Genomic DNA, 8,959 nt, shown 5'->3' on the forward strand with positions numbered 1-8,959 from the left:
TGAATAATAAAAGCAAGAATCGGAAGGACATTTCAGAAGGCAACACACTTCTCCAGATGTCACACCTTTCATTTTCCTCTCTGCTGTCTGCAGTCGCCAACGTCCTAATACTCAGTGGCAGCTAATCATCTCTCAACTATATCCAGACTTAAAACATCATTTCTTCCAATCTGTCTATTCTGATTCATCTCCATCTTTCTGTGGCTGGTCCTGAAGATTTCACCCCCACTCATCATGTTTCCAACCAACACTCAGTGTTGTTGTTCACACATGCCAGGCGCTCGCTCAGATTTCACCTCACACACATGGAAATGAACTCGGTCATGTTGATAATTTACAATTCAGAATTCTGACTGTGAACGTTTGAAGTCCCAAGAAATGAACAAGTTCACGTTGATTTCTTCCATTTTACTTTTATAAATGAACAGTAGTACAGTAGAAAACACGTTTTCAATGGAACCTCGTCCTACTCATCCAAGCACAGTCGCTGCCCCTTTGTACTTACATGCATAAGTTCAGTGGTGAAAAGTAACTACGGTAAGTATTCACACACTGAATGATGAGACTTCGCTTCAGGTGTTAGCAGCATTGCTTACAGTGCACAATACACCACGTGCAGCTCATGCGCTGTGGTTTACTGCACCGGAGGATTCTGGTTCTCATCATGATTCGCTCCACGCTCAGACTAGTTTGATTCAAGAGCTCACAAAATATCAGCAATATTAGAAATAAAGCAAATGAAGCCTTTGCTGCTCACGTTTACCTTCTTTAGTTATAAACGGATCCATTCAGCTCAATGAAAAATAAGCATCTTCAATGAACAGGGCTCTTTTCGTGCTGTCATGCACAATACTGCCAATACACAAAATCTGCAGATTAGAAACAGCAACTTGGCAAAAACCCAAAACAGTATAATAAGGTGATGGTACGGAGTTCATCCAGTGAGGCTGTAGCAACACAAACTGCTTCTCTGCTGACACTAGAAACGAGGTTTGTGTGTTGTTACAGTTCTTCTGTAAAATGAGGCTCAGCAATCTGCAGAGTGCTTATTGATTTTTGTGGTGTGAAGCTCTGAAAAGGCTCTGTCATTTGTCAGCCTGGGTGTTATTCTCATCTTTTTGTCCTTCAGGTCAGCTGCTCATGATAACTTTGTCCCACCACCTCAGTTTGGGATACGCAGACTTGGACCTGAGAGAAGAGCCTCCTCGAGCTTTCCTGAAAACTTCAGTGTAACACAAATCATCTCATACAGCAGCTATTCTGGTGTTTGGAATCATATCTGTTACAATAATAGCTTTCAGAGAGCTGCAGGAGCTTGTGGCCCTCACCACAACGTCCTTCCCAAATCTCTTCTTTTAGTCTCTTATGTTAGTTATAGGTTATATGGTTACAATTGTTAAAATAATAGTTACAAGGGAAAATCTGTCTGGTGTGACAAATACCAGAGCTTCCTGTTAGCTTTATATTCCATGGCAAAAGCAAAAGTCAAAACGTGGTGTATGATGCAGTAACCTGTGTAGGCTGCTGAAGAAGAAAAATAGCAGATGGGTTTTAAAGAAAAGCACAGTGACCCTCGAGTCTTTTGTTTTTCTCTCCAGAGAAGCAGGAAAAAACAATTCCCTGTCAGATTTGAGCGTGACCGGTGTGAGTAACTGATTGATCATCACAATAACCCAACAGAAGCATTTATCTGGGAAACCAAATGCCGCAGCAGAGCTCTGCCTTGGACTTGACAAAGCGCTGCTGTTTTCTCAAGTATTTACAGACCTGACACGTTGAGGGCTTTTTTTTTTTGGACTGGGAAATCACTCAAGAATATCGTGTGCTGAGATATCTGTCAATCCTGTAATCTTCACTGAGTCACAGCAGAGGGAAGCATCCGTCACTGGTGCACAATCATTTCCCAGAGCTGTTGTCATCAGGACCCTAAGACGTGGTGCAGATAAGAGTGCAGCTCTTATAGGCACCACTGACTTAATATATCATTACATGTGTAACAAAAGGTGATGTCTGTCTTCAAGATCACTCAGAAGCTTTGCAAAACTTAAAAAAGGTGCTGTTGGTTTTATAAACCACTGCAAGAAACAAGAGTGGAAATATGATTTAGTTCCTGACATTTCAGCCCATGAGAAGGTGTCTACAGACATTTGGCAGTGGGGATGTAGCTCCATGTTATGTTTTACTAACAGAAGACTTGACAAGTCCTGCACCTAAATCAGACTAGTATGGTTCCCACTTTGTCTACAGATACTCAACATTAAGGTTTTGTTGAAATACAGCTTATCTACAGTCTTGACTAATATATTATTCCCAGCAGCTCTGCAGTCCGGCACAACCGTCATAGTTCAGCTGTGAAATCTTCAACATTTCTGGGTGACTCCCGACACGACGGAGCTCACTGGAGGAGAAATGACGAGCTGTGTCTTGGTTTGTCTGAAAGTGGAGGCTTTCAGCCAAACTTCCAGGAATCCTTTTTAAAAGTTCAATCTTGAATCAAAGTTTTACTGTTGCTGTCAAACTTTCTGTTCTATCCCTACATATGCATGTAGGCAGTTTCCAGCGGTGCAGTGGCATATTTACCCTCAACATTTATGATCATTTTTAAAAACAGCGGAGTCTTCATTTTAAACTGAGGTCGAGAAAAGCAGCATCCCATTTCTAGCTGATTTCATTGGCTGAAATGAAATATGCTCCAGCACTGCGGGCTGGATGTCAGCAGAGGCTCAAGGCTAAAGGGCCTGGATCAGAATCAGTCAGAAACCTTGATCAGGACACCCAGAAAACTGGGAGGCATGTTTTCTCCATGATGCTTGTTTGTCAAAGCATTAATGAATGAACCTGGAATTCACAGACTGCTCTGTCTGTCTCATACTTTCAAAAAAGGGTGAGTTTTCTGCGGCTAGTCACTGCCTTTATTACCAATTGATCTGCCAGTTTTATTTTTTATTAATCAACTAATCAGTTTGTCTATAAAGGCCTGTTATACTTTCCCACAGTCAAAGGTGACACCTTGAAATGCCTTGTTTTGGCAGACCAAAAGTCCTAATCCAACGATACCTAGTTCACCTATCATGTGTAACAAAAAAGCACATTGTTTATGTTAAAAGAATGATTTGATTAACAGAATAGCTGCCAGTTAATTTTCTGTCCATCAGCTAATCGAGTAATGCTTGAAGCTCTGCTGTGGACACTTGACGAAGCTCACTGAGAACCTGCCGTCTGATTTATGTGAAGTTCCTTAGGAGATGTTTCCCTGCATCCCTATAAAGTTACATCTACGCTTGTGACTTGCAAAGAAATTACCTTTCCCTCCTCTGGTACCTGTGTGACTCAGTATGTAGAAGAAGCTCACCGAGACCTCAGGGTGCAGGGATTAGTTTCAGTTCCAGCCTCTGTACTGCAGGTATTATATTGTATTATATAATACTGTAGGTATTATAAGAAGCTCTGTTTCAGCTGCGACTGCATTGCATTTATGTCACACCCCTAAAAATAATGTTAATTTGTCATGCAGAATAGCAATAAAACAAAAGAGAGATTATCCTCTGCGCTTCCTGAAACCGTCTGTTAACTCCCACACAGCTGCTGACAGAGATCACCCAGGACTCTTCTACCAAAGCACAAAGCAAATTAACTATAAAATAAGATTCACCATCCCCAGAGATTTCTGTTCTGCCGTTAACACCTTTTTCTTCCCTCAGATAAACAGAACAACAACGTTCAACCGCAATTCCCACAGCAGCTATAGTCAGCCTGGACGCAGTCACACAGCAAAATAACAATAACAACACAAGCCCGGTCCCTCGTGTGTAAAACGCATCAATACATCATCCTTCTCACACAGTTTCTTCATTAAAAAAACCCTACAATACACAGAGGAAGCTTGTGACTCGGTGGTTGCCAGTTCAAATCCAAAGACTGATCAGATGTGGGAGTACAGTATCACTCAGCAAGAGACTCAGACCAATAAACTGTGGACATGTTCCCCTATTGATTTTCTGTCTGATCACAGATCGATCAGATCATTATGTCGTGATAAATTCTGTGATGAGCTGACATGGGATAATTCACTGTAAACAATTAGGGGAAATAATATTTCAAACACTGACGAGCACATGAGATTTGTCAGATCAATCCAGTTTTTTCCAATATACCTTATTTCTGAAGGTTTTCACATTGTAGTATACAACACAACAAACCCAACTGGAACAGAGCAGCTCTTAGCAATACACATAAAATACAGCTAAAATTATTGATTATTTTCATTATTAATCTACTTATTATCCTTCAATAAAACAACCCCACAGGTCATTGGTGACCCAGAGTTTTGCTCCATTGTTAAGTGACATCTAGAGGTCGTATGAGTCAAACGCCCCAAAACAACATGTTTACATTCAGGTGATTGATGATGACAAGAAGCCTCGCAATGTTACAGAGCAACAAAGTCTAAAGACAAAGTCAAGGTGGAGGGATGAGTCGACTAAACGCTGGAGCTTCAAACATTGAACACTGTTCTATAACCCTAAAGCTGCTCTAATGTCTTTTCAGTCTAGAAACTGACACCATAACCTGCTCCTAACCACTCCTCAGCCCTCCCATCACATCCTGTTTCCTATCAATGACAAACTACAGGTCCCTGGTTGGGACAAACTGTACAAAGTGTAGCCTCCATTCTGATGCTAGCGTTAGCTGGCTAACAGTAAATGTGTCAGTCCAGTAGGATGCTCTGGTTACTGCTGATGTTACACAAAGCTCCAGTTCCTCCCAAATTAAAATCATATTAATTCAACACAAAGGTCAAATCCTGACCATGCTAGGTGGCTAATGTTACCAAAACAAACAGGTTAGCTTTAGATGCTAACACATCCAGAAGGAAGAAGGCCACATCTGGATCCAGTCTGAGTCCTCTGGCTGCCTTTAACCCTCTCCATGTCAAACAGCCAAACCCATGTTAACCCTGGTTGTTGCTCTTTCTTTGTCCCACTCTCTCTGTGCTAAAGACGCCACCTCTTCACTCTGACAGCTGCTGGTTCAGACACCATGATGACAATCTTTTCCTAACAGTAACCCGGTAGTTTCAGCTGCATCACATCCAGACCTTAACTTTAGATCACCAGTTTTTATTTAGCTGTGATGACTTCATCTGCGGAACACAGTCAGTTACTGGCCATGTTAACAGCATCTTGTTTTGCTCTCCTCCCAGGACTCGATGCTGACTGAAACTCTGCAATCCTGCTCTCGCCTCCAGGCGTCTGTGATCATCGATTTCTGTTGTATTTTCTCTGAGTCTCCATCATGTTGTTTTGTGAAGCCTTCAGCATCTTCAACTGGGCAACAAAGACCCAGCGAGAGAGAGAAACTCAAGTATTATAGCTTTAACTAAACCACACAGGTGCATGAAATACACAAAGACACAAATAACGCTAAATAAAATATGCATGGACCCTGGAGCTGTGCACAAACACAGGGTCTGTCTTCCTCATTTTCTTTCAGACAAAATCCGCCCCCGTTCTTCCTCAAAGAGTCAGACAGGCTACTAAACCTCTGTGTAAAGAGACATGTTGTAGTGGATCTCTTATTTCCAGATCTCCTTGCAAACGTCAGAGAGAGCTGCAGCACAGCGACTAAATAAATACAGTGTATAAGATGAGAGCAGTGTGGCTGCTATCATTTTTTATTCTGTTTTCTGAAGATAATGAGTTAATTAGCTCATCGTCTGAGGATGCAGCTGTTCTGTCCCGATAACTGAATGAACATTTCAAGAAAATGAGGTTGTTTTCCAACGATAACAAAAAAATTCTGTTCAAATCCTGATTTGTTTTGGCTATCTGAAGATGTTATGTTGAGCTGGCTCTTTAAGGAGGATATTTTTCTTTTTTTGATTTATTGGAAACACTTGGCAACTAAGACAGAGAATACTATATCCAACATAATGGTATACTTATTACATTTTTTTTAAATGTATGGAAATGTGTTATTGATTTGCTCATGTAGCTGTTAGTTGATGATTGTTGAGTGTCTTATAATCCCATATGGGCTGGCCTAAATAAATAAATGAATCTAATCAAACCAAACTAATGAGATAATTATCTAAAAAACATTTGCTATCCATTAACAAAAGCAGTGGACTCATTAGCCAAGTGGAAAGTTTAACCAAATTTCCAGAATATTTGTAAAATAAAGTGTTAATTAACGAGCATGTCCTTCCACTGCTGTATTGTGACTGTTAGTTCACTGGTTGATGGAGGCAAACAGGAGTAGTTCTCCTCTCCAGTCAGGTGCCATTAGATGTAAAAACTGAGAAGTTATTCTCGTAGTATTTGTAGATCTGGATAAAAGATATGTGTTTATCCACTTCAGTAGTGAAACGCAGAGGATGAACCAGCTCTGACTGTAGTAGCGTTTCCTCTGACACGCCACAGCTTTGTGTCCTAACTCGCATACAGAGCTGGATTTGCCCAAATTAACCAGGAGAGGGAGGGTAGATGGAGGGTGTCAGGGGAGCCAGCTGAGTTTTCCATTAACTCAGCCTCCAGAATCTATAATTAAACAAAGAGACATGTTTTATCTTTGGTTTTTGTGCTTATTTTGTGTCTTTATGTGCCCAGAATACAGAGGAAACACAGCTGTATGTGTTCAAAAATGTCCATAAAATTTTAATCAATCCAGCAATCCAATTATCCATCCATCTTTTCATTTATCCGTCCATCTCTCCACCCCCTCACCCAGCTCTGCTAATGGACGCTGGAGTGTTTATAGAAGCTGTAAAACTGAATTTCCTCGACTCGGTTGATGAGAAAATGATGCCTACGCTGGATTTATGTCTTTGTTCGGTTTCTGCTCGTCCTCTCCTCTCATTTTCTCCCCTTCCTTCACTCCTTTGTCATGTGGCTTGTCTTTCTTTCTCGCCCCTTTTCAAGTTTTCATTTTTGTTACTCTTACTTTTTCCTTTCCCCCCTTTCCCACACCTCTACCTTGTCTTCCCTTATTGTCTTTCACCTCCCTGTTCCTTCCACTATCTTACTCTTCTTCTTTGTCCTTTTCTTGATTGCTGTCCTTGTTTTTCCTCTCACCTCTTCTTCTTCATTCTCTTCTTGTCATCCTCCTTTCTCATTCTTTCTTCTTTGTAATCACTTCACTTCTCCTTTTCCTTATCCTCCTTTCCTCTGTTTCCCAATCTATATTTCGACCCATTTCCTTCCTCCCTTTCCCTTTTCTTGCTTCTTATCATCCTTTACTCTCAACATTTCTTCCCATTCTTTTTCATTTCTCTCCATCTTGTTTTCTCATCTTTTCTTCCACCTTCTACATCACTGCTTCCCCTTGTTTCATCCTACTTTCCTCTCTTTTCTTCTTCCTCTCCATTTCCTTTCCTCTATTCATGTCCTCCCATCTCCTATTTCCTTACCTCTTTTTACTCCCTCCTTTTGCTTCAACCCTTCCCTTTCTGGCTTTGCCCCTCTCACCCCTCTTCTTTTCTTTCCTCTGATCATTTTATTTCCACTTTCGTTGGCCCGTCCTTCCTTTCTTTTTCTTTATCTTCATTATTTTCTTTTCCACCTGATTTTTTCCTCCTTCTTTTTTATCTGTCTCCATTTTTCCTGCTATCCTCACCTCTTTCCTCTCCTTTCCTTTATCTCCTTTCCTCTTTTGCCCTCCTTTCTTTCTCTAAATTCTTGTGCTCTCCCTTATGCTCTTCCTCTTCTCATCTTTCCTGTGCCTTGTTTTCCTTTTCCTCCCTCTTCGTTTCCCTTCTTTGTGTCCTCCTGTCCTCCTCTGCCTGCTCTCCCTCCTCCCTTTTCTTTTCCTCCATGTCCTCTCTTCCCTATCCTCACCTCTTTCTCCTCCCCTCATATTAAATCCCTCACTGAGCAGCAACACTGACAGTATTATTTTTTGTTCCCAGACAGAAATCATCCCCGTCTTTATTGTTGCTGCTGAAAGTGGAGGCATTTTGTGTGTGTGTGTGTGTGTGTGTGTGTGTGTGTGTGTGTGTGTGTGTGCAGACGGTCTGTGGTTTGTGAAGGGTGTGTTTGTGTATGTGTCAAACGTGAGTGTGACTGTGTGTGTTTTTGGTAGCCATCTTTTCCCCCCATTTCTCTCCAGCCCTTCTCATCTCTTTTTCTCTCTACAGTATCACCATGAAAGCGCACAGAGAGGGAGAGAGACACATGTGCACCACTTACCTGCCTAGTGAATGACAAGCTTTAATGGCATTTAAACCAACCGAGTGAAAAACAATGGACATTACTCACAGCCATAATAACTCCTGCTGCTGCCACAAAATATCTAACAACTGCTTCTTTCCTTCAACAACACCACTGCTGCACAATCAGCCATTAACAATAATTATGGCAGCCCAGTTCTGCATAAATTAGTCTCCCAGAGTTCCAGTGTTTGCAGGCAGCATTTTTATAATGATATAATTATGAAGCATCTGAACTGAAACAGACAGCACAGCCTGGCAGCCAATGCAGCACCAGAGACAGGTTTGATGTGCACGAGACTCGGTCATGTTACTACAGGGAAATCTGGAAATGTGACCACAGAAATGTTCTTCAGGAACAGACAGGCAGGAGGAACAGTGTAAACATCAGTATTCCCAACACAATTAGGAAAAAAGATGTTTTTCTATTGTGGAGTTGTTTCTACTTTGTCCTGTTTTACAGCAGTGTTGGGTTGATTGTTGTGCTGTGGTGGTGACATGCACTGGTGCTTGTGGTACTGCTGTGATTGTGTAAGAGGGACTTTCTGCACTGTCGTGACTGTCGTGGGTGTTACGCCTGTTCATAACTGAGCCTGTGATTATTCACATAAAGGTCTTAACTATTCTATTATTTTCATAAGCTGACATGACATCGCTGTGCTGTCTTACTGTAAGTGCTGCAATTACAGCAGACTAACAGTAATACAAGATAAAAATTGTAACACAAAAATTAGGAAAAGCTTGAGGAGGCCA

General features: G+C 41.4%; 1 protein-coding gene across 1 annotated transcript in view; it reads right to left on the minus strand.

The window, feature by feature from the left end:
- Window positions 1–8,959, minus strand: part of znf608 (zinc finger protein 608) — a 45,786-nt gene that overhangs the window by 25,076 nt on the left and 11,751 nt on the right. The gene's annotated exons all lie outside the window — the stretch shown is intronic.

This window comes from Monopterus albus, unplaced genomic scaffold (assembly GCF_001952655.1).
Source record: "Monopterus albus unplaced genomic scaffold, M_albus_1.0 scaffold26.1, whole genome shotgun sequence".
Taxonomy (NCBI): domain Eukaryota; kingdom Metazoa; phylum Chordata; class Actinopteri; order Synbranchiformes; family Synbranchidae; genus Monopterus; species Monopterus albus.